We start from the raw sequence: 23,934 nt of genomic DNA, 5'->3' as shown, positions 1-23,934 counted from the left end.
CTGCGATTCGACAAAGGACTTCAGAGCGGCATGAGGAGATTTGGCTGGGCTAATCTGCTGTTTTCCATATATGCATGGGCTATCGCGAGACAGAGCTCCGTTTGAGAAATACCTGTGCTTGCTATCTGATTTCTGCTATTATCTTTCTCCTCCTTCTCCTCGACTTTGTCACAGAACTGCGTATCTGCATATTACTCTTACTTAGACGCTTATACGAAAAGAGCAGGCCTCATATATCTGCATTCCTATCGTAGCGTCTCCTATCAGCGGAAATGCAAATGCATAACAACACAGCAATGCAGCTCCATAAAACACACTAATACCAGACAACTCTCCAGTCACTTTGCTCAACGTTCGTGTTCAGCACCCCTTCAATTTACAACAAAAAAGAAAGAGAAAGAACCCAGCTAACAGGGAATGTTCGCATAACTTTGGCAAGAATCTCTTAAAGTTATAAATAAATGTTTTTCCAGTAACATTAACAGTACGTGAGTTAAAAGTCATCTGGTTTTTAAAGTTGCCCTGTGGTGAAAATCAAGCTTTTAATGTTGTTTATGTCGATGTGGTGTTTTTAATATGCTTTAAGACAAACCATGTGCAAATTCATAAGTCAACACCATTGCTGGGTATTTTCTCCTTAAAACTGCAGTGAACCAAAGACAGTCTCAAAAACACGTTTTGAAATCGCTGGTGTTTCTGACGTCACAAACTACCTTTCGTTGTACTGATCGTCAACAAGTGGATCTCTGAGCTGGTGTGAGTGAGTGGAGGCGGGGCTAATTTGCATAGGTGTAGAGTTATATTCAAGCTATTTTAAGGCATGACAAAAAATTTTTTTTTTTTCAAGGAAAAAACTTTTAAATATGTCATTTTGGTGATCAAAGATGAGTTTTAAGGGATACAATTATTGACTACAGTGGGACTTTAATAACTTCTCAAAATGTTAGCACAAACATGCTATTTATACATTGTTCATGGATTTTTATTTTTTATTCTTCTGAAATGTTTTAGATGAGTGTATAAAATTTGTTTTAAACTTTAATCCTTACTAGTTTCAGAATGTTCAGAGAACATTCAAAAGTAACGTTTCAAGAATGTTTGCACAATTATAAACCATGTTTTTAAAACATTTAAAAAACTGGCCGGTTTGAACGTTAAGAGAACGTTCAGAATTGACGTAAAATCACTTTTAAAATATAATTTGTTAGCTGGGAAGTTGCCTGACAGGCAGCTTTTAAATGAAAATGACAATCAGCACCTGGAATTAAACACAATTAGCGGGTTGGTCATGGGTGAAGGGATATTTAGCAGAGTGATTGTCTTTAAATTGACCACTGAGAGGCAGCCTCCTGTGTGAAATAATATTGAAACTGCACAGATGAACCATCCCATTAAAGATTAAGTGAGTCATACCGCACACAGCCTTAAAATCTCATCAGCTCTCTACAGAAAGAATCCCTGAACACAAGCTTATAGCTGAGGCTCCGGGAAGCCAGTTAATTAAATTAGCCCTGCATTTGTCTACTACATCCTCTTATCTGGGGGTGAGGCTTGCAGGGGAGAGTGTCCAGGTTGTTCACGGTGTCCGTCGTTTGATTTAGTTTCTCTCTCAGCTCAGCTGCGGCTCTGGAGGTGGTAATGAGAAGGCCATTAGGGGCAGCAGAGCGTGCAGGAGACAGAGAGAAAGACTGAGGCTTATGACAGAAAGGTCATATCTAGTCTTAGCCACAGACAGCACACCTACTGACCGCCCTGGGAATGTTTATGGACTATCTGATGCAGATTCTTCATTAAAACATCTAGAGCTGCCAAAAGCCGCCAGTTGTAATCTGATTGGCCGGCTGCTGCTTCCTGGAATCAGGGTGCACATGTTTCTATCAAGGCGCTACCAAACAAAAGTTTGTTACACAGTTAGCAGTTTCTACAAATGAGCACGTCTGAGGAAGAACCCTTGCGCAAAAGTAATTCACTTATAACGAGCGCATTCAATAAAATTAAGCACACTTATTTTTTACAAGGGTAGTCATTGGTTTGTGGTTTGTGGATTGAAACTTTGAAAGATGAATGTTTTGTTTGAGGCAGTAAGCAAACAGATATTCTTGAACACTGTTCCACTAAATAATTGTAAGCACATTTTTTTTATTTTTTTTTATGAAAGTACACTTTGAAGTATACTCACAGTAAACTAGTTTAGTAGTTTTACACTGCAAGTATACTTGTAAGTTTTCTTTAAGTGAACATAACATATTTATAGTTTACTATGTATATATTATTTTTGCACTTTAAGTATACTACTATGTTCCTATTTAGGTATACCTTTTTTATATACTTGAAATATACCTTTACCTCTAATCTTTTATCGACACTTGAATGCAGGTAAGTTTCATAAAAAAAAGGAACATTTAAAAAGAAAAAGAAAAATAGTCAAAGACTACGTCCGGATGGGATTCAGAACGATGATCAAAACACAGATGGATTAGATCGAGTCCATCAACACCCCTCAAAGCTTCACATTCGTTTCCTCTTCATGGGTTCGACATTTCATTTAGTAACGTTTGGCAGTTTTGATTTATATGCCGTTTAATGATCACGTTATTTTACATTTGTGCAATAATCTTCTATCACTTGTTTCTGCTGCTTCTTCACCTGTGTTTTGATCCAGAGATTCAGTATTATTTCAGAAGATGCGTAATAGCGCCCCCCTACCGTATAACAGTGAAAACACGGATAGCCGGAAAATTCAGTTAATGACGGGAAAGTAAATTCCATACACTACCAGTGGGACTAGCCTACACATAAATTCAGATACTCAGAATTAGAAACAAATCAGTGTTTTTTTTTATAAATCAAAATTTTCAAACAATGCAAGTTTATAAGACAGTGAGTAGCTAAAACTATGTGAAAAAAATAATTAATAGGCTACTTACTCAAGAGTAAACAACTACAAGCCAAGTATACTTAGAATACTTAATTATACTTAAGTATATCTCGATCAAAAGACTGAGTACAAATATAAGCCAAATATACTTAGACTTTTCTATCAGAGTCAAGTCTTAAGTGCAATCGTAAGTACATTTCTGAGAAGTACATAAAAAGTAGACTGAAAGTATACCTCCTTATTAGTTTAAAATAAGTATGCTAATAGCACACTTGAATAAACATGTTTTTCGTAAGGGTGTGGAAGTTCAAAATGAAACTTATTAGTTCAGTACTATTTGTGCTACAAAAAAGAATGATACCTCAGATATTTCTACTGCAAACATGTTTCTTGGTGCTTACAATTTATGACAAATAAAATTCACATCACACTTCCATTGGATAGGAGACTAGACAAAGTACTCTTTTGACTTAAGCTGGCAAGTAGCCACCTTTGCTATCCCACAGAACTCCCTAACAACAGAACAGCAACGCTCTGGAAACTCACAAGCATCATAATGCTGAGTTTTGCACAAGCAAACACCACTCAAATTTTCTTCAGAGCATGTAAACATTTAGCTGGACGAAGAGAAAGTCTACTTTACAATCTTTTTCGGACTCTCATTCATGAGCTCCCTGTCATGTCTTAGTCCGATGATGATGATGAAGAGTTCCAAAATGGTTTAAATAACAAAAAGGTTTAATTAAACAAACAAAACTTAAAAATTATCCACAGGAAGAAAGGCAACAATACAGCATATAACACACAACAATACCGGACAATGAATGAAAGGAAATTATGAACTTAAATTAGGGATGCACCGATCCACATTTTTTCACTTCCGATCTGATCCCAATACATGAATTTGGATATCGGCCGATACCGATACTATTCCGATACCAGAGCTGTGTTTGCTTTAATATTATTATTATCATTATTGTTTATTTTATATGATGCTGAAATAAACTTCTCTCAACAGGCAAGTATGATATGTACGTATGTATGCATGTATGTCCCAAAAGGCAACTTGAGGTAAGTATAAGGTCAGAAAAGGAAGTCAGAAAAACAGGAAATCCTGTTAACAGGAAAAATCCCATTCTGAAAACAAATATGCAACTGTAAGGGTTTCAAATTGATTGTCATGTCAATATTTATTACATTCCCAAAATGTCAAATACTTGAGTCTTGAAATATAAGAAAAGTGCAAGTGTAAACATCTTACACAAACACTATCTGAAGGGTGATCCTCGCTCCGATGCGGTAACTCTCTCGATGAATGCTCGATCAACATCAGCCATCTTGCAAACAGACAAGCGGATTTCGCCTCAGACGGATTGGAATGGATTTCCTGAGCGGGGGCGTGTCTCATAACTCTGTGTCTCATTGAGCCGCGCCTCCGTTCAGGAAATCCATTCCGCAGTTTGCAGCCAGCTAGCAGACTAGCTGCCGGGAATCACTTTTGGAGTCATTTCAGCAGACAACGTTAAAGCGCAGACATGTCTCATGGATATTGGATATCTCCGCAGGTTGGATCGGGAAAATCCGATACGTGAATTATGCTGGTATCGGTCCCGATACCGATACTGGATCGGATCGGCCCCATCCCCAACTTAAATACAAATGGTGATGAACTAAATACAGACAGGTGTGCTTGTTAAAGCATTGCCATGACAACTAATGACTGGCGGGAAACCAGAACAAAGGAAACAGGAAGCTGAAGAAAGACAAACTGAGGCCACATCCACAGGAAGCCAGAGCTTTCCCTATCCGATTTTTTTTTTTCCTTGTTCTAAAAAAAAGTTGTTACGCGACGTAGCGGTGTCTGACTAGGGTCACGTGGGGTGATGACCATCATCGTTTCACAAAATATACGGATTGGCTGTACACACGAAAACACAAGGGTGTCGTTTTCAGATTTAGCCACTCTGGGACCCGGTTTAAAAAAAATGGCAGTTTCAGGCTCCCAAAATGGCAGATCTGTATGGACGAAACGCCTATTCGCTAAAAATGTTACTACCATATAGTAAGTTAAAAAGTATGTGAACAAAGAAGTATGTCCGAATTCACAGTACTCATACAAGAGTAGGCCAAAAGTACCCGGATGACTTACTTCTTCCGGCGAGGCCATGAGGCCACTGGAGAGGATTTTTGCGACGTAACTGACGCTGGTAGGTCACATGATAATGACAACATGGTGAATGTAGTACGTTCAGGTTACATTCCTTCTACACACTCATATACTATATAGAACATACTTCTTTAGTGGTCATGGAGTAATTACTTAACCAAGTAGGCCTACCTACTCAAGAGAGTATGCGATTTTGGACGCATTCTAATGATCCATGAAAATCAAACTAAACAGAGCATAACCGTGACACTACCATTCGCTTTACCAGTCCATAACATTGCATACAAATAGTGAACTGTGATTGGTCATTTTAGATATCAGTCAAACAGCTTTTTCCTGTCTGAGTGTGAGGTTCAGAATAAGTCCCTCGAGCACACGTCCTCCCATGACACACGTTTGTTAATGTTTTTGAAAGAAGTCTCTTATGCTCACAATGTATTTGATAAAAAAAATACAGTAATATGGTAATATTATGAAATTTAAAAATAACCGTTTTCTATTGTAATATATTTTAAAATCTAATTTATTCCTGTGATGCCAAGCTGAATTTTCACCATCAGTACTCCAGTCTTCAGTGTCACATGATCCTTCAGTAATCATTTAATGCTGATGTGCTTAAAATTTTTGCTGAAACTGTGTGATGGCTAAGGCCACACTGAATGAGCACTTAGTTTACTTTGAATATGAAGTGATATTTTGTTTGTTTTAGAGGATTAATGTTTTTGTCTGTTTATTTACTAATTATTTTGTTTCTTTAAATGTTATCTACCCAAACACATGTCTCTTTGGTGCTGTAAATCCCAATGAGCAATAAAGTCAATAATCATTTATTTCTAGAGTGCACGCTAGTGAGTAAATGAGACCACAACCAAGTTATGGGTTTAACATTTTATTTAAGTTTGTTTAAATGTGTACATCTTACCCATGGTTCCGCCGGGCTCCATGACTGCAGCATGGAACAAAGGCTTGGAATTAAAAGGGCGCGGCCTTTCCTGGTGTCCTTTATATATTTAGTTGGGAATTATGGGAAATGTAGTTTGGGGATAATGTTCTAGGGGGTTGTGTGTTAATTTGAATGTTTAAAAGATGTTTTGTGTGTGTATTTTTAAGTGTATTTTCATTATGACTATGATAAATGTGATTTTTATTTTGGTTTTTGTGAGTTTGTGTATAGAAGTATTTCTTTCTTTCACCTTTTTAAGTCTGATGTAATTGAGAACTTGTGAGACCCCTGTAATTCTAAGAATGGTTTGGTCCAGCTTGTTAAAAGGGCTTCATTTTCTGTGGCTGAGTTAGTTCGGGTGAGGGATCCCTGAGTAAACATCTGAGACCCAGAACTCAGTTGTGTGCTGATGCACAATTTATGAATCAGTGGGGTTTTTTTGTGTTTTTTTTCTCCCTGCACAAAGTGTTGTTAAGTAAGTGTTACAGGCAATAAAAGTACACTTTGTTGACTCCATACGTGTCTCCTGAAAATTTTATGGAAGAACCCTTACAAGATGGTGGCAGCGGTGGGATTCTGTCCAGGAGGAGACTGTCTGTAGAGAGTCAAGTACTAAAAGAATGGCGCCTAAGAGAGCAGTACGCGCTGTTGTTCCTGCTGATGTCCAGAGCGGCCCAGATGAGGGTGAGATGCTGATGGAGGATGCGACAGGTGTGGCTGAGCAGGTGTCTGAAGAGGAGTCGAAGGGTGATGTACTGGAGCTTAAGCGGATGTTTCAACGGTTCATGCAGGATCAGCAAGAGAGAGATACCCGTCAGATGCAAGATGCAGCTCGTCAAGAGACGAGATGGAAATCGCTTCAGCATCAGTTTCGTGTACTACAGGATGAGGTCAGCCAGCGAACTCCGTTGGAGGATTTGCGAGATAGGGGAGACGCTGAGGTGGAGGAATCACCTAGAGCTTCTGTTGGCTCCCGCATTATGAGCCATGGTTATGCGCTGAAAGAACCAAAGATTCAACAATTGTGTGAAGCGGATGACATCGAGCATTATTTAACCACGTTTGAACGGATTGCTGAGGTGTGCAGATGGCCAAGGGAAGATTGGGCCATTAGACTCATTCCATTGCTGACTGGCAAGGCACGCAGTGCATATGTTGCCATGGATGTTGCAGATGCAAGTGACTACCCGCAGGTAAAGGAGGCTATTCTGAAAAAGTATTCCATTAATCATGAAACGTATCGACAGAGATTTCGTGCTATGGAGGTGCTGGAAGAAGAGACCCCTAAAGAGCTGTATGTTCGACTGAAAGACTTGTATCAAAAGTGGGTGAGACCGGCAGAGAGAACGAACCAGGAGATCGGAGAGATAATTGTCCTTGAACAGTTTTTGCGGATGCTTAGCCCAGAGCTACAGACGTGGATTAAAGAACACGGCCCGTCTACAGCTGAGGAGGCGGCGCGTCTGGCTGAGGTATTTGTGGCGGCACGACGAAGAGCTGAGCCCTGGAGTCTCGCTCGCTGGAAGACTGCACGAGATGGAGCTTCTCGACGACCGATTTCAACATCTCAAGGAAGTAGGTTCACAACTGAGGCAAGTGGAAAACGAACTGAGAACTCTGGTGTCTCTGGTTTAGAGACTATTAAGTGTTATAAATGTGGTCAACTAGGTCATAAAAAGCCAATGTGTCCGCAATTGACAAAAACACTTACTAATATGTGTTATGTGCCTCGAGAAACTATACCTGAACCTGCGAACATTCCCATCCCAACGCAAGTGATAAGAACTGTTGAGTTGAATGGGAAAAAAGTCTCTGCCTTGATAGATACAGGTTGCACGCAGACCTTAGTTGAATCAGAACTTGTACCTGAATTGGGTGTTAGTGGTGATACCCCAGTAATAGTGAGATGTGTTCATGGGGAGGAGCGTCAGTATTCTGTCACTGATGTATACCTGGGTATAGCGGGGCAAACCTATTTGATGAGGGTAGGACTGGCACAGAACTTGCCATACCCAGTTATTTTAGGTCATGATTTTCCTGCGCTGATGAATTTGTTACCTCTTTGGGATACTTGTAATGTAGTTCTGACACGGGCTCAAGGCAGACAGAATGAATGTGAGGAGGAGGAAAACTCATTGTTGTCATTACCTTTTTTTGATTCTGAACTGGCTGTGAATCAGTGTAAAGAAAAGAAGTCTAGGAGGGAAAGGAAACAGGAAAAATTTAAGAGAACTGTAGTGCAGGCTAGGGAACTAAAAGAGCCTGACAAACTGTTGAATGCTGATCAGATCCCAATACCTGAAAATTTGAGGCAGTTGCAGAAAGAGGATGCTGAAATTTCTAAATTGTATTCCCAGGTGGTAGAGGCAGCTCAAACAGGGTCAAACATATTCATGTTTCAAGGGAAATCCTTCAGTGTAATGAATGATTTGCTGTATCGTAAAACAGGGGATGAATTACAAGTGGTGTTACCTGTTAGTGTACGTAATACAGTAATGACACTGGGGCATTCCATCCCGTGGGCTGGACATTTGGGGAGGCGAAAGACTCATTCTAGAATTAGTAAACATTTTTACTGGTTGGGAATGTCTAAGGACATTGCTGAATTTTGTAGAGCTTGCCCTGAATGCCAATGCTGTGGAATTCGCAAACCTCGTAAGGCACCATTAATACCCTTACCAGTCATTGATGTTCCCTTTCAGCGGCTGGGAATGGACATTGTAGGTCCACTGGAACGGAGTAAGACCGGCTATAAGTATATGTTAGTCATTTGTGATTATGCGACACGGTTTCCAGAAGTGTTTCCGTTAAAAAACATCAAAGCTAAGGCTATCGCTTCATGTCTGGTTCAGTTTTTTTCTAGAGTAGGTATTCCAAAAGAAATACTGACCGATAGAGGAACGAATTTCACGTCTCAATTTCTGCAACAGGTGTATCAGATGTTGGGAATAAAAGGATTAAAAACAACTCCCTATCATCCGGAGACAGACGGCCTGGTAGAGAGATTTAATCAAACTTTAGTGCAAATGCTTCGGAAATTCGTGAATGAGGTGGGGACCGACTGGGATCAGTGGCTACCATATCTTATGTTTGCTTATAGGGAAGTTCCGCAGGCGTCAACTGGGTTTTCGCCATTCCAGCTCATGTATGGCCATGAAGTGCAGGGACCATTGTCCCTTGTGAGAGAGCTGTGGGAGGGGAATTCGGGGACTTCAGTCAAAACAAATGTTATTGATTATGTGTTAGCCATGAGACAAAAATTGCAACAAATGACTGAATTTGCTTCTGCCCATTTGAAAGAAACCCAGAAAAGACAAAAGACGTGGTATGATAGGAAGGCGAAGACACGATCTTTCGAACCAGGTCAGAAAGTTCTCGTCATGCTTCCTACCTCCGAAAATAAACTTTTGGGTAAATGGCAAGGGCCGTTTGAAGTAACTAAAAAAATAGGAACAACCACTTATGAGATAGCAACCCCAGGCAAGGCACGATCACATCGGGTGTTGCATATTAATTTGTTGAAGAGATGGTACTCGCAGAGTGAGAGCACAGTTGTTAATCTGATCCGACTAGTGAAGGATGAGGAGGAGCCAGAAGAGCAATATTTACCTGGTAGTCAACCTTCGCTGCCTATTGACCTTAGTCATCTTCCTGTAGACCGTCAAGCTCAAATTCAGCAATTGTGTGATCCGGAGTTGTTTAAAAATCAGCCAGGCTATACCACAGTTACAAAGCATAAAATAGTGCTTAAAGAAAATGCGCATCCAAAACGAATGAGCTATCGCATCCCTGAACGATTGCTGACAGCTTTCGAAGATGAAGTAACATTGATGCAGCAAATGGGTGTAGTTGAATCGTCAAAGAGTGAATGGTGTAATCCGGTGGTGTTGGTACCAAAAAAGGATAATACCCTCAGGTTTTGTATTGATTTTCGCTATTTAAATTCCGTCTCCAAATTCGATTCGTATCCTATGCCTCGTATTGAGGAGTTAATTGAAAAACTCGGAAAGGCTAAGTTCATTAGTACTATCGATTTAAGTAAAGGGTACTGGCAGGTGCCTCTGGACTTGGAGTCGCGAGAGCTGACCGCTTTCCGTACACCAAGGGGGCTAATGCATTTTCGGGTGTTACCGTTCGGCTTGCACGGGGCACCCCCGACTTTTCAAAGATTGATGGATACCGTATTGGATGGTTTGGGAGGATTTGCGGCAGCTTACTTGGACGATGTTGTGATATTTAGTACATCTTGGGAGGATCACCTTCAACATCTTCGAGCGGTTTTCCAACGAATTAAAGATGCCGGTTTAACCATTAATCCCGCAAAATGTTCATTAGTAAAAACCGAGACCGAGTACTTGGGGTACGTATTGGGAAATGGAGTTATTAAGCCTCAAGTGCAGAAACTCCGTGCTATTCAATCCTGTCCACTTCCAGCTACAAAAAAACAAATTAGATCATTTCTTGGTTTAGTCGGTTGGTATCGGAAATTCATTCCCCATTTCTCGACCATCGCGGCACCGTTAACTGATTTAATTAAAAAGACGAATCCTAACAAAGTGCAGTGGACTACACCCGCTGAAGAAGCATTCTGTGAGCTAAAGGGGGTGCTGAGCAATGAACCCATTTTATGTAGTCCTGATTTTGAAAAATCATTCGTTCTTCAGACAGATGCGTCCGAATTAGGGTTGGGAGCTGTCTTGATGCAGGAAGAGACCGGAGGAATGCATCCCGTGGTGTATTTGAGTCGGAAATTATTTCCCAGAGAAACTAGATATTCTGTGGTGGAAAAAGAATGTTTAGCTTTGAAATGGGCTCTCGACTCATTGAAATATTATTTGCTCGGCCGAGATTTTGTTATCGAAACGGACCATAAAGCTTTGAAATGGTTGAATAGGATGAAAGATACAAATTCTCGCTTGACACGATGGTTTTTATCTATACAACCCTTTCGTTTTACAGTGAAGCATCGCCCGGGGGTCGAAAATATAGCAGCCGATTTTCTTTCTCGCTCACCGTGCGAGAATGTATAGGTGGGGGGAAATGTGATGGCTAAGGCCACACTGAATGAGCACTTAGTTTACTTTGAATATGAAGTGATATTTTGTTTGTTTTAGAGGATTAATGTTTTTGTCTGTTTATTTACTAATTATTTTGTTTCTTTAAATGTTATCTACCCAAACACATGTCTCTTTGGTGCTGTAAATCCCAATGAGCAATAAAGTCAATAATCATTTATTTCTAGAGTGCACGCTAGTGAGTAAATGAGACCACAACCAAGTTATGGGTTTAACATTTTATTTAAGTTTGTTTAAATGTGTACATCTTACCCATGGTTCCGCCGGGCTCCATGACTGCAGCATGGAACAAAGGCTTGGAATTAAAAGGGCGCGGCCTTTCCTGGTGTCCTTTATATATTTAGTTGGGAATTATGGGAAATGTAGTTTGGGGATAATGTTCTAGGGGGTTGTGTGTTAATTTGAATGTTTAAAAGATGTTTTGTGTGTGTATTTTTAAGTGTATTTTCATTATGACTATGATAAATGTGATTTTTATTTTGGTTTTTGTGAGTTTGTGTATAGAAGTATTTCTTTCTTTCACCTTTTTAAGTCTGATGTAATTGAGAACTTGTGAGACCCCTGTAATTCTAAGAATGGTTTGGTCCAGCTTGTTAAAAGGGCTTCATTTTCTGTGGCTGAGTTAGTTCGGGTGAGGGATCCCTGAGTAAACATCTGAGACCCAGAACTCAGTTGTGTGCTGATGCACAATTTATGAATCAGTGGGGTTTTTTTGTGTTTTTTTTCTCCCTGCACAAAGTGTTGTTAAGTAAGTGTTACAGGCAATAAAAGTACACTTTGTTGACTCCATACGTGTCTCCTGAAAATTTTATGGAAGAACCCTTACAAACTGAATATTTTTTCAGGATTCTTTGATGAATAAAAAGTTATCTTTTTGCAGCATCATTGTCTTTCCTGTCACTTTTGCCAATTTAATTAATCTTTGCTAAATAAAAAAGTATAAATGTAACAAAAACACAATTGAATGGTAGTGTGTGTAGATATGGATATATCTGCAAATAATATGTAGCTATAAAAACATGTACAGATATCTGATGTTTAATGCACTTGTAAAGTTATGATCAGACACAAGGCAAAGATCATCACAGCCATGTGTGCTTGTGTGTAGGACTATGTGGAAGCGAACACTTGACTGGTTGAGCATTGGTTGAACAGCAGGGCTCCACGGGCCCCGGCACCCCTCACCCTCCAGGCACGTCTGGGAACCACACCAGCCGGCTGATCCCTCGATTACTGAGCACCTGTTCCAGCAGCTTCTGCCCTCCAAAGTTCACCCATTAACCTGCGGGCCGACATCGACGGCACGCCTGCGTAATTAGAGCGAGGGCTTAGAAAACAGGAATGGGAAATGTCACTTTAAAGCATATGATTGATGACAGTCTCTCCGATATTAGTTTTCAGTCATCATTTCACTAAAGCCAAACTAAAACGAACGGCGTCGTTTTCTCCGAGGCACTTGCAGTTTCGTCACTGCAGCAATGACAGATTTGATCAGGATTTGATTACATAATTATATCTGAAGCATATAGGACCATCAGCAAAGCTTTGTTGGGCATGAGTACTCTTTCATTTAATCCAAAACGCGTAGATTGCAAAAGGAAAAAATTCGCCGTGAGATACGGAAAGCGAGAGATTATTATGTTAGCTCAGACGACGTGTGCTTTCTGTCACAACGGGAGAAAATCATTTTACTCGCTTAATAAAATCTACACAAGTCCCTACAGTGTCTCTCCACACAAATCCAGCCAAACGTGTCCGATTCCCAACACCCAGGTTATTATCACCTCAGCTCCGCACATGAATATCAAATTTTCAATTGCTTCCTCTGATTCGGTTCCATGCAAACAAAAGCCTGCTTTCCCTTATTTTCATGTAAATGTCTCTATATAGGGAGAGACAAGTGTAATCAATCATCTTCATGACAAGGTAGGAGGGCCGGGATTATTGGTGCTTAGTAGTGGAGGGATCATAAAACAGGGAAATTGAAAGTGATATTTAATTGACACTGCCATTTCCAGTGTAGCAGGCAGAACAGCACGCTGCCTCCCACGCCGAGAGAGAGAGAAATAGAAAGAGAGAGAGAGAGAGAGATGCCCGCAGGAGAGACGAGTCCAAACAAATTTCCTCACAAACTGTGCTCGCTGCGAAAGTCTAAAGTGAGTTGTCAGTCTCGGCCCTGAACGAAGAAAACAAGAAAGTTAAGCCGGTGTCGAACAAACTTTAAAGGCCAGCTGCTCACTCCAGTATATCAGGTGAACTACACGAGAACATGCAGTTCAGTCCAAAATCTAATAAATAAATAAATGCATATATAAATATATATCCTTATGAAAAAAATCTATACAAAAATGTATTTCAAATACAAGTATACTACAAATCCATTAACATATTTACAGACATATCGCTTGAGACTTGATATAAATATTATAATTAAACTTTTATTTGGAGTACTTCATTGCACAGAGCACATTTCTTAATATTAAGCCAAAAATGTGTTTTAATATCACTTTTAGTAAGGACAGTATGATCTCTGTATAATATAATCATTTAAATGCAAGATATATTTTATAATAATAATAATAATAATAATAATTCATTACATTTATATAGCGCTTTTCTCGGCACTCAAAGCGCTTCGCATAGAAGGGGGAATCACCTCAACCAATTTCTGGATAACTAAAGTACATTAAGTACAAAATTAGTTGTTCCAATTTAGCAGACTTTAAGTATATTAATTTAGTATACCAAAAGTACAATTGCAGGGTATTTATATTAAGTACACATATATGTACATGTATTTGTAGTATACTTAGCATAAAATAAATGTATTTCAAATACATTTTAGTAAATTTATTTTTCACTAGGGTACACACACACACACACACACACACACACACACGCACACACTTCTTCCAGTTTGCATTATTTTCCTTTTTTTATTATACATACATATGACATTGAATTTTTATTTATTTGTTTGCATTACAATAGTAAAAATGTCAGGGACAATAATGTCACACTGCAAAAAAAATCATGAATGATGAAAAAATTCTAAAATGGGCTTTTTTTCTTCTTTTTTTTTTAAATAAAAAATTACATCTTCAACGGTGTAATTTGATTACTGTACTAATTATTCTCTCTTAAAAGTACTGCATTACTTATTACAAACTATTTTCTAAACCCCACATCAACATCAACCAGTTAAACTGTATAAGGATAGACATGAAACTGCTCTTTAATTCTTTCAAATAAATAATATAAAATTGCATAAATTACTATTGAACTGACCATTTAAAGGAAGAAGGTTACATTAAAAACATGCATTTTACCATTAGACATTACATTTTAATACTATTGTTTTATATAAAATGTTCTATTGTCTATACAGTATTTAATCCAATTACAACAAAAGTAACTATAATTAAATTACAGAAAAATTAAGAGTAATTCCTTAACTTTTTCAAGGTAAAAGTAATTAAATTACAGAAATTAACTACTTAGTATCAGTATCAGTGTATCTATCTCTGGTAACATCAGAAGTAGAATTAAAGTCATATCTGCATTGTGTTCTGAAATATAAAATTAATAAATATGTATCATATAATAATAATAATAATAATAATAATAATAATAACAACAACATTGTTTTAAATAATTCCTCTTAATATTTAATCCATAATAATCCATTTAATACATAAAATGTACAATATTTCTTTAGATAGGCTATGCAAACTGCATTAATTAATATTATTAGTAATAGTATTATTATTATATCCTTTTTTTAAATTGCTGTTATGATTTAATCCAGGCATAAATGAGTGTGATGTGCATTTGAATTAGAGCAGACAGAATATGTGTTTGATTATGAGGTGTAATGAGAGCGAGGCAGCGCTGATGTCCGAATCATTCTGGGTCATGCACCTGTCCCTCCATCACATGACTAAACCTGGAGTGCCCGCCCCTCAACAAGCACCCTGACAAGACATCTCTAAAAAAAAAACAAAAAAACAGCTTACGTACTGGCAGGGCGGATGTCAGAGATGAGCAGCGCGCGTGATTTATAGCCTGGGTGAATGCGATTGGCTGACGCCATAGAAACACAGCCACAACTACCTAAAGGCCGGACGCTATTGTTCGCAGCATGGTGGCGTGTCGATTCGGTCCGGGCATCCCAGCCATGCCTCAGCCACTTATAAAAGCATTAATCACCACCCAGTTTATAAATCAAGCTGGCCAAGAGGCTACAAGCGATTATGAGGTCACAGCACCGCAGAAGTACTTAACCAATTCCCAACCCTCAGAGCCGATCTGTCCTCCCTCCTCCGGCCGGCCCATTCATCATCATTCTCACTCTCCCGCATAATGGAGCAGACAGCGGCAATGACTGAACACTGAACAAGGTATGGAGAAAGAGATGGAGAGAGATAGAGATGGTCAAAGGAGGACAGAAGATTGAGAGAGGCCCTGTCTAATTCCCTGACCGCATCCACTTTGGTCCCTTAACCTCGCAACGCTCCTTCAGAGCCGCCGAGGGACACGGCACAAATGATTCGTGACAAAACCTAGACAAATGTCTAAAAGATGGGGCGGTTCGTGTGAGGCAGAGCTTCGCTGTATGTCGGGAGAGAAAGAGACATTAAAGTCCCCTTGAAAAGACTCTGAGCATGGGTTGATGTATATCATATCAAATCGCCATTAGCCTTTTTACATCTCAGCTATCAACATGATTTCCAATTGCTTTAAAAGGAGGGAGATTCTCATGCTAGAGAGCAACTAATTGGACAGAAATGTGGAATGAGTAATCATTATTTTTTGGTCCAGCTGATAGAATTGTGATTTCATGGGGTTTCAGAGGACAACGTAAAATGAAAATTGACCCTATAAAGCTTTTAAATATATATCCTTGATCTTGCAGCACATGATTCATGAATGCTGTAGTCTTTCGGATTTTTCTTAACTTAAAGGGATAGTTCACCCCAAAAGGAAAATTAATTTACTCACCCTCATGTCCAAAGTGTTTCCTATACAACGATGTAACTCGCTGATTAACTACCATACTTTAATGCATTGTTGGAGAAACTAACCAAGTAGTCATGACTGATTCCCAAAACCGTAGTAACATGGCTGCACCTCTTTCGTTTGAACCACATTGGTTCAACAATATGGGACTGTCGTTGATCTCCGAGATGCCGCTGTAACGAACACGGCACCTAATGACTTAATTGTTTTTTGTTCCATATAATTTTGCTTTATTTGATGTTTGATTCATCATGGGTTCCCTCTTATGTCATACTCCAGCTGGTGGAAAACTATTAAGTTAATGCTTTTGCGATCTCTGGCAAATGTTTTGCTTCCCCCGAGAAACTTTGCGTTCGCTCTCAAAATGTTTCCGTTCCTCTGAGAAATTTTGCATTAGCTCCCAAAACCTTTGTGTTCTTTGCGGGTGAACGCAAAGTTTCTTGGGGAATTGCAAAACATTTGAGAGAACGCAAAAGCATTGCCAAATAATTTTTCCTCCCATCTCATTTTTTTTTTCTTCACCATGTCCCTTTAGGGGCTCCGTAGAATCCTGATGCAGCATGTGTTCAATGCAATTTTAAATAAATGAACACTAAATTTAACATGTGTTAGGCTCTCTTTTTAATTTCCAATCTCCTGATAAAGTCTGTGATGCCATGATACACTTTAACATGTTTAATATGGAAGTAGCCATCAGCTTTCTCCTGAAGACAGCTAATTGACCGGTGTGACACAGGAGACGGCTGCTCAACTTAAGCAGAGGAGACACTTTCCATTACTCGCGCCTTTCACCAGAGAATAATTTCTGGAGGCCAGCTAAATTGTGGTTCTAAAAAAACATAATGATGTGTAATAATTGTCCATCAGTGGATCCGTTAACAGACGGAGTTGCCGAGAGGATGTGAAGTGTTACCTCAGCGGGAAGTGTGCAGTAATCAAATAACATTAAATATCAAATCTGCTAAAATCACCAAAACTGTGCACAAGTCTGCTTTTTCGTCGAACAAAAGGATAAGACGCTAATGCTGTCCTGAAAGGGAACAGGTGTAGGAATTTGATAGAATTGGGAAAAGCTTGAAATGTCCACACTAATTTTATTGCTACTCTATTAATCCTCACAGAAGTACCAGGTCATGAGATCGCTCCAGCTCTGGTAAGCAGTTAGGGGTTTATACAAAAATAACCTCACTTCCTCGACACAAAGCTCACCAGATTTCATATCGTGACACAAAATGCCTCCTCCATCTTCAGTCCCTCCCAAAGAATAAAACCTTAGGAAAAAGAAACTGCACTAAACGCGATCCTCCACATGGAATAAAGGCCATAAGAAGGTGTTTAGCAAATAGTTGGCTATGCCTTAACAGGTTTTGAAAGTCAAAATGAAGCTTAAACCAGATGTTTATGATCAGCATAAGCGTTCAGAAAACTCCTGGCAGCGTTTGGCCTATTGTAGACAGACTGTCAGAAAAAAGACGACACTTTCTTCTTCTCCAAACTTTTCTTCACATGCACTGAACTGAGCCCTCCATTACTGCCCTTATTTTCCCAGAGCGACCCGACAGTCTAAACAAAGCCTTTATCTTTGACACATGTAATTTACGAGAAATAAAGCACCAGCTACCAACCATTAATACTTCATCACAAGCTCCAATAGAGCAGGGAATCGGCTTCTCTGACTGATTATGGTATCATTTTTAGTGTACTGTTTTGCATAAATATGCACAGGTTTTCTAGAATGGAGTGAGGGGCGAATCTCTTGCTCAAAAGATCTCAGGCTCATTCACTTAGAGAGTCTTGTTTATTGTTTCTTTGAAATGTATGTGTAGTCAAAGGAGTCTCACCATAAAGCTGCGACATGACATGCTTGTCCTAAGGGTAAACATTGCATTGCTCAAATATAGGCTTAAGCACAGGTTGAGACAGTGTCGAGACTTCTTTTGAACCAATAGAAGAGAAACATGAGAGATGTCTGGGGTCTTTTTGGCCCTGTTTACACCTGGTATTAAAGGGATAGATCACCCAAAAATGAAAATTAGCCCATGATTTAATCACCCTGAAGCCATCCCAGGTGTATATGACATTCTTCTTTCAGACGAATACAATCGGAGTTATATTAAAAAATGTCCTGGCTCTTCCAAGTGTTATAATGGGAGTCAATGGGTATTTTTTTTGGGAAGTCACTCAAAGCGCATCCATCCATGATAAAAGTGCTCAAAACGGCTCTGGCGGATTAATAAAGGTCTTCTGAAGTGAAGCGATGCATTTGTGTAAGAAAAATATCCATATTTAAAACTTTATCGACTAAAATAACTAGTTTCCGGCAGACAGCCGTACGCAAGTCGACTTACGCCAAAAGAGTAACACTTGACGATGACGATGTATGACGTAGGAGTAGCGTAAGCTTTGACCATAGACTGTAAAAAATATGGACAAAGCGTCTGTGACGTCACCCATAGACTTTCTGAAGAACGGGTTTGAAGCCGTTTATGGGGGGTATGGGCGGCGCCATCTTGGAATATCTTGGGAAATCCTAACCCCGCCCACCTTCCTCACTCAGCTCGCTCTGCTACTCCGGTTATCTCTGTGTATATTTTAGGCAACGAAATATGTTATAAAACACCATACTAACTCTTTTCGTTTTAATTTAAAGAAATCTTAAACATTATAGCCACACAAATGTGGTTCAGGCAACGCTTATTGATTATATTCACTGCACATAACGTTTGCCTATTTATAAAAAAAACAAAATATAAAACACAAACCTGCCTCTTTTCGTTTTAAATATAATATAAAAATATTAAACATTTTAATATGGTCCAGGCAATATGTGCGTTAGTACTAAACAACAGATGTTGCAGTAAACAACATTACAGATCATATTCGTTGTATTACAATTTAAAATGACAAAACTCAACCCAGTCTCTTTTTGTTAAATTTCACTTTTATCAATATTAGCCATTATAAAAGTAAAAGGTAAAGTTACAAGAAGCTATACAAATAAAGCAAACAATTCAGTCAAACATACAAGTCAGCGCTCGATCTAGTCTAACCATACAAAGGTAAACTTAAATAGCTTATAAAGTTATGAAACTTCCCCTCAGCCAAAACGATTGGCCAGGGAACAAATTATAGATTCACGAAACCAAAAATCGCCCGTTAGATATACACAAGACGAATCATGTTTAACCACTATAGAGACGCCAGAGACAGCGGCAAACCTCATAACGACAAGCCGAGGAAAGGCTGTTCCAGGCGGGGTACATGAACGCTGAGCGCCCGGTATCTCACAACTGGATACAATTTTCATAAATCTTTATAAATAAACCACAGATTTGAGCTTTAAACAACTACATTCTCGCCTGAAAAACTCTTAAAACTACATTTCATGATACAGAAACAGTAGTATTATATGTCAACTGTATTAAAAAATGGCGCTTCTTATGTTGTCATTCTCCGTGGCGCTGCCTTTTCAGCTGTCAATCAAGCTGTCAATCAAAGTTAACCACGCCCTTATTGTCATACATTTTGTATCTAAATACGATCTAAACTAACGAGTTAGAAAAAAATTCACAGCCCTCGGAACCTATCGAAAAATACAATAAAAGTCCATGGGACCAACCTGTAAAAACATTTATGCTGTGAAAATGGACATTTTAACATGGGGGCTATGGACATTTGCTCCCTTTTGGGACCTTCCTCTAGCGGATTTTCGATGTATTGCAGTTTTTCGCACTTCCGGGTAGGCTTCATTTTTCAGATCAGAATGTTGCCGCTTGGCTTTGACGCATCTCGCGGTTCAAACAAACAGGGCTGGGCAACCGCCTTCGTCATTACGTTGTGCGTCAAGTTCAAGGGTTACTCTTTTGGCGTAAGTCGACTTGCGTACGGCCGTCTGCCGGAAGCTAGTTATTTTAGTCTTCACTTCAGAAGACCTTTATTAACCCCCCAGAGGCATTTCGAGCACTTTTATCACGGATGGATGCGCTTTGATGGACTTCCAAAGTCTAAACCGATTGCTTTCGTAGTGTAAACGTTAATTTGGTCGAATGTGTTCAAATAGCCACAAAAGACCATCTACTCTCCACCTACTGACCTACTGTATTGCATAAACATTATGGGAAGTGCGCTAGCCAGACGGGATTTAAACTTTATCGACTGAAGACCCAAGTTTGGTTTGAAGATGAAAAAAAGCACAATGTTCTCTTACCATTCCTGATTTCCAACACTCACTCACAGCGTTCGGTATGGTCTTGCGGATATCAAAGCAGAAACGACAACTGATGCTCTCCATATGTTTTATCCGTCGTCTCCTGGAGCGTTCATATGTAAATTGGGTGATCTCATTTTGTCCATTACAAGAGAAACATCTGAGAAGCAGGAGGATTAAGCAAAAGTCTCCATTTAATCCCATACTGTCTAGAAGAGACAACTGAGATCTTAAAGAATCATCATCACAATACAACACAGAACAATCTACACTAGACCTCGCACAAACTCATAGTAAAGACTTCTAGTAACATGCACATTTACTCAAACCTACAAGTGTTTCCATAGCTCTTGATAATGCATTAAGTGTTATGGAGACATTCAATGTAAATATCCGTACATTTACGTGAGACGGAAAAAAAATCATTAGCACAGAACAGTGTTTTAAACTGACTGTGCATTCATGTCGAACACAAAACGCAATACATGTAAAGAATAATACATATATGTGAGAATAAATAAAAGACAGGGGAAAACTAATTCAACGCCTCCGCCGACGAGCGAAGCGGGAACTGTTGTTATTTGTTATTACACAAGACCTAAATGAGAAAATGTCTTTTCCCCCCCCCCCATCCTGCATCCTGTGCAGATTTTTATACAGTCCGCTTGTTTGATCATAAATTGTTGAGTGCAATGACTTGTCTCCTCCACTTTCCTCACTGGTCAGGGCAGATTAAAAAGTCCACCTCACTTCCAACCGGTCTCAGCATACTATTAGCATATATATGAGATTTGAGACATTTTCTAATATTCTCCAGCAGAACTCATCTGTCAACGCTTCTGATGAATTATAAAAGGCTTGTTTAGAAGGAGAAAAGTCACTCCCTCCTCTGCTCACCTTACAAGAGTAACCTTTACTGTTCTGGAGGAAGGTAAAACTACTTTCCGTCATATTAATGCAAAAGAGTTATGCATGTTATTATCTCATAATGCTACTTGAAGTGGTCACTGATGCATTTAATGAAAAAAAAAAAAAAAAACATGACAAAAAGTTGATGGCTACAGGATTTACCAGTGCTAACATGGCTATATTGATATTAATACATATATCCGTCACAAGGTGGACATGTTGCCACTATTATCGCTGATCTCTAATGCTTCGGATATATCAAATTCTTATCATGCTCATCATCAAGCTCTAAGGTTTTGGAGAAATCCAATAAATGTCATGACATCTACACAGAAAACATCTACACACAGATACACCGAGCGTCATCAAATGTGATAGAAGTACAACATTTGGTTCCTCTTTATGTTAAGTGTGTTAACTACTATGTAATAACATTTAAATTAAACATTTGATACAATGCACTAAATGTGTACAAACATGTTTTATATTATACTTTTTTATATTGTACTCACTCAGGTAAAAAAACGCTTTCACACCAACCAAATGGACTAAAGTGTCATGTCAAACAGAATTGGATCATTACATCTTTTTTATATAATTAAAAAAAAAAAGTTGCCCTTCATTGTCAGCATCTTAAATGTATCATAATCTGGGTTACCGTCATTAATGGGGAAAACAAAGACACATTTCAAATTTAGTGGGAAAAGAAGTTTTAGATTTTTTTTAGGAAGGATGCATTAAATCAAAAGTGACAGTAAATATAATTATAATGTTACAATTTTTTTTTATATTTTTAAATAATTCCTGTTCTTTTGAACTTTGTTCATCAAAAAAAAAAAAAAAAGAAAAAAAAAAGAAAGAAATCCGTTTCCACAAAAATATGAATCTTATTGTTTCTTTAGCAGATGAAAAAAATCTTACCAACCCCAAACTTTCGGCAAAGTGTGAAATCCCGGTATTGTATAGAATGCCTATGCAATGTATAGAATTCCTGATGTTTTTTGCAAAAAATACATTACCTAATTCTATACATTACCTAGGCATTCTATAGAATACCGGATTACACACTTTGCCGGTAACATACACTATACATTTTTGAAGCACCATTTTTGATAAATGGGGGAAAATAAAACATAATTACAAAATGGATTGTCCTTTGGGTTTGGTTTTCTAACACTAGCCCGCAGGATATATGTACAACTATTATTTCCAACAGGGATTTGAGACTCTGCTGAATCCTCTCAGTTTATAATCTGTTTGGGTTTGAGAGAGAAGAGGCTCTTCAGACTGGGCTGGGTGTTAGTACTCAAAACACAGAATAAGTTTCCGCTGGATTTCATTACAGTCCTCGATAGTTGTAATGCAACATATCCTTTAATACGTCACGCACCAAGCTTCAGCGTCGGGCCGCAGAGAAGGAGAGTGAGGGAGGGGAGCGAACACAGAGGTTTACAACCCTCGCCGCAAACATACATTACACGGCACCCGCCCAAACCTGCGTCTCAAGGGTGACAAAGGGTGTAAGCCTTTATATTTTCATCCATACGAAACCCGCTTTAATTAAACGACTAAAAAGTGCAGCAGCCTGTGTCCTAAATTAATTGCTTTCTATTAGATTACGCCGTTGTAGATAGGCCACATCGAATTATTAACATTGTCGTACATTCCCATACATTCAATTTCCTGCGGTATTACTGTGAAAGAAACCTCCCTCCCCTCTCGGCCGGGGATATTCCTGTATTCTGTAAAGTGGATTTTGCTTTGTTAATTAAACAGGCTAAAAGGGCAGCGGCCTGGATCCTATTTCAATAGGATCCATAATTTAGAACATTTACAGCAACCTGTGATTATTACAGCCTTTGGAGAAATTTCAATCCTTTGGCAAATGCGAACCGACGGGTAATGGCTGTCGCTAACTCAAAAGCGAAGGGATAAATCATATGCGTTTGTTAATTAAATGAGGAAACAATCGCTAGGCTGTGTCTTCAGTAACAACTCTGACTCATAAAAAAAGAAAAGTAATAGACAATCTCACGGCGCCGCTCGTTTTTGAATACAATTATGCGGCGTAATAGAGTTTGGCTTGGCCAACTTCCGCACAGCTGTCAGAGGGAAGAATGTATCGCATTTATTTATTTATTTTTTCCATCACGTTTTTTATTAAATGACTAAAAGCAGCAGTCTGTATCCGATCTAGCCTATCTCAGCTATTGCATCTACTGCATTGGATTATTTTACATTTTGATTGAAATGATGTCATAGGCAGATAAAGGCAGCCTGACCATTGTAATTGAATCAGCTCGAGTTGTTTATTCTGGTGATCTACAGCAGTGATTTGCTTGTCCTAACACCCAATGCATAAAAGATCCCCTCTTGTTTAACACCCTACTGATTAGATCGGTTTAAAATGGCAAAACAACGCCATTCGTGTCCAGAAACAGACAGGCATAAAGATTATACATAAAATGGGACGGGGAGGGGTGGAAATCCTCCTGTCACATCCCGTGTGTGTGTGTGAGTGTGTGTGCACCATCTGCTTAACTTTCCATGTGTGACCAAAACTCTCAATAAATAAATTTCACATGGCATGGATGCCAGATGCAGGCGGCAGTTTGACTGACAACATTTAAATAACAGTTAATGGGAAAAAGCAAAAGTAACAGCCTCTCATCCCTGCTCGCCATCCACTGACACTTTCAGGAATTTAAAACAGGCCTTTTGTACGCACGGTCTGAT

This window comes from Abramis brama (genome assembly GCF_963993115.1).
Source record: "Abramis brama genome assembly, chromosome: 17".
Taxonomy (NCBI): Eukaryota; Metazoa; Chordata; class Actinopteri; order Cypriniformes; family Leuciscidae; genus Abramis; species Abramis brama.
Note: the sequence above shows the minus strand (reverse complement) of the source record.